General features: G+C 55.5%; 1 protein-coding gene across 1 annotated transcript in view; it reads left to right on the top strand.

The window, feature by feature from the left end:
- Nucleotides 1-805: 805 nt before the first annotated feature.
- Nucleotides 806-3,512, top strand: part of Coro1c (coronin 1C) — a 67,386-nt gene continuing 64,679 nt past the window's right edge. Inside the window, exon 1 of the mRNA XM_021222587.2 lies at nt 806-909. The gene's annotated coding sequence lies outside the window, so the exon portion shown is untranslated. The remainder of the gene's footprint in view (nt 910-3,512) is intronic.

Below are 3,512 nucleotides of genomic sequence, written 5' to 3'. Positions count from 1 at the left end.
TTGGTATTTCAAAGCTTGATATTTCTGAAGGGGCTTTGGCTAATAGTGGGATAACCTTACACTCAAGATTAGGAAACTGAAATCCAAAGAGGTGAGCGAAATGGCCCCTGGGTCACTTATCTGAGAGTAATAGGGCTAGGACACATATCCGCGTGATTATATGGAGGGACTTTAGCCAGGGAGTCTTCATTGCTTCTCTTTAGCTCTCTCCGTAGGTGTGGTCCAGCCCAAGGGTTGCCACCCTGCCCTGGAGAGCAGTGGGACAGAAGAGAGCGAGGGTGAGAGGCGTGAACTAGCCCTGATGGAGGCGGGGCTAAGAACTTGGGGCGGGGCTTACGGTTTAAGTACGCTCAGGGCCGTGGGCGGGGCTTGAGGTACAGCAAATAGGATGATCATCGGTTCCCCGGGGGAAGCTAGTTTTGGGGAGGGGACCAAGCCCGCCTCACGGACTCGATGGGCAGTTAGCTGGGCTCAAACGACCAACCTCATAGGGAGGCTCTGCAGGGCCGTGGGTGGAGCTTAAGAACACCCGCTCCGGTTCTAAAGACCTGGGTGGGGCTGGAAGGAGCCCGTGGGCGTGGCCACCCGGCCATTCAAGTGCCTCGGAGAGCGGGCGTGGGCTCCCAGCCTCCTTGCACCTCCCCGCGCCTCCGGAGGGGGCGCGCTAAGGAGAGCCGGGCATCTAACCCGGACCTTCCGGAAGTGGGCGTGGCGCAGCGCGGTTCGGCGGCGCTGGTTGGGCGCGGCCCCGGCGCGGGGGCGGGGCCCGCGCGCGCGAAGGCCTGGGCAGCGGCGGCCGCGCCCCTCCCCCGCGCGGCGCTCAGTGCCAGGCGGGAGGCGGCAGCGGTTGGAGGCTTCGCGGGGCTTTGCAGCGGGGACTTCGGCGGCGCCTCAGGCACCCGGGCTCTGGTAAGCAGCGCGCGCCTAGGACCGGGCAGCTCCGGAGCGAGCCCCGGGACGGGCGAGCCGGCCTCCGGGGCCCCGCGTGTGAAGCTCCCCGGCTGACAGGAGCCGGCGGGCGCCGAGTGGTGCGGGGCGCACGCGCGTGCCCCGGGCGCTGCGGCTGGGGAATGGCCGTCTGCGGGCGGCCGTGGGGTCGGGCAGCCGTGAGGCGGCGTCTGCGGGCTGCGGGGAGGCCGCGGCCGAGCGCTCACGTGGGGCTGGGTGCGCGGGGGACCCCCCCCCCGGTGTGCGGGGCGCGCCCGGGCGGGGCTCCGCCTGGCTCGCGGTGCGTGGCCTTCCTGGACCCTGAAGACCTGGGGCGGGGACGGGCTGCAGCGGCGTGGCCTGGAGGAGGAACCCTGTCCCGGGTGCCGATCCTAGTGACCCGCGGGGCAGGTGGGGCTCAGCCGCGCCGAGATGGCTAGGATGACATCAGAGGCGGAGGGTGGGGACGCCCAGCCCAGCTCTGCCGCCGGTCCCCCGGCGGGCGTACGCACGGCCGCCCTATCTATCTCCAGTGATGTGAATGCGCTTGGGGGGAAGTGGCCGGCTACAGGGCTTGCCGAGAAGAAAGGGGCTTCCTCCCGGAGGGAGGTGCCGGCCCCGACGTCCTTTTTTGGGAGTGTTCAAAGGGTTTTTTTTTTTTTTTTTTTTTTTTTGCAGGCTGGAAAAGGAAATGCAGGTTTTCGCTCTGTAGTGGTTTAGAATCACATCCTATATTTGGCCTTCATGTAGGCTGCCCTTGTTTTGTGGTGTCAGGATGGCTTGCTCGACACATTTCGGTCGTGGGATTCAGAGTGAGAAACAAATTGCAAGTTGTTCGTCTCTCCCGGGATTGCTTCCTGTAAGCATTTGAAAAAGAATTGACCGCAGAGCGTGCTTATACACGGGGCCACAATATGTTTAGTTTTGGAAATGGTTGGCACGAAATAATTGTACTCCCATCCCGTGGCCTTCCCCTACCGGGATTATATTCTAAAACAGTACTTGGCGAGGCTCTTAGTCACCCTATATAATAAAGCGTCTTATTGTCCTTGTCTGGCAGAACCCTGACACCAGGGCCTGCTAGCAGAGGGAAGAACATGATTAAGTACAAGCAGTGGCTTCCTGCCCCCTGCTCGGTTGTGAAGGCAAATTGTAGTTCATATTCCTGTCCGCAGCCTCAGAGTAGCTGAACACTGCTTGGTTCTGGATGTGTTAGAGAACCCTGGCCTAGGGAGACTTGGGGAGTGTGTGTCACACTCAGTGATGTTTGGATAGACAGCCTGACATTAAACATCGAATCTAGGCGGTCACATATTGTCCTGGCTGGTTTTCTGTCTAGCTTGACAGGAGCCAGGGTCCTCAGAGAGGAGGGAGCCTCAGTTGAGAAAAATGGACCGGGGTTGTAGAAAAAAGCCTGTGGGGTATTTTCTTAATTGGTGATTCATGGGAGGAGGGCCGAGCCCATTGTGGGTGAGGCCACCCCTGGGCTGGTGGTCCTGGGTTCTGTAAGAAAGCAGGCTGAGCAAGCCATGGAGAGCAAGCCAGTAAGCAGCGCCCCTCCATGGCCTCTGCATCAGCTCCTGCCTCCAGGTTCCTGCCCTGTGTGAGTTCCTGTCCCAACTTCCTTTGATGATGAACTGTGATGTGGAAGTGTAAGCTGGATTAACCCTTTCCTCCCCCCAAGCTTCTTTGGTCCTGGTGTCTCATCCCAGCAGTAGTAACTAAGACATATAAACAGAAAAAAAAAATGTGGTAGAGCAGAATTGCCGTATATCATAGCTCTCGAAATGCCCTGTCTTTTGGTAGTATGTGTGTATCTCACACACACAGACACATACTTTTTTAAGAAATTGGAACATGTTTTCTCTGTGTGTGTTTGTGTGTGTGTGAGTGCAAGCGCATGTGTATTTTACTTGTTGACAGTACATGAAAGCCTGATGAATTTACACAGGTTTTTTTAAAAAAATTATTATTTTAAGGTATGTATGTGTGTGGGGGTGTGTGTGTGGGTGGTGGTGGTTACGTGCATATACATGCACCCTTGCTGGCCAGCGACGTGTGATTCCCTGGAGCTGGAGTAGCAGAGGGTTGTGAGCCACCTGCGCAGGTGGAGGACTGACCCTGGGTTTTCTGGAAGTGCAGCAAGTGCTTTTAACTTAATCTTAGCCTCATCTTTCCAGTCTCTTAAGTGAATTTATTTAACATAAATATCCTGGAGAAATGTCACTGCAGAAGCATTAGAGTTTTCATGGTTATTTGTTATTTCGACCAGATCATGCTAATCAGTATTTGTGTCTGTGTATAAATTAGGATTAGATTCCGGATTGCTAAATACCATTTTTAAACATTATTTCTGGGATCCACTCCAGCTGTGTGGGGAGTCGCTCTAGTGCTTATGTGATAGAATGTTTGAAATGATGTTATTAGTTTCTTAGCTAAATAAGTGGGGGTGTTGAAGACTCTTTTTTGTTTTTTTTTTTTTTTTTTTTCTACAGCATATTGGTTAATGTGAGTTCTTTGAGTACAACTAGCTCTGAAGACACATCGTCATTGAAGTGCCTGACCTCTCCCGGGGTGGGTGGGGT

Source organism: Mus pahari, chromosome 23 (assembly GCF_900095145.1).
Source record: "Mus pahari chromosome 23, PAHARI_EIJ_v1.1, whole genome shotgun sequence".
NCBI lineage: Eukaryota > Metazoa > Chordata > Mammalia > Rodentia > Muridae > Mus > Mus pahari.
Note: the sequence above shows the minus strand (reverse complement) of the source record. Positions and strands in the feature narration are given on the sequence as shown.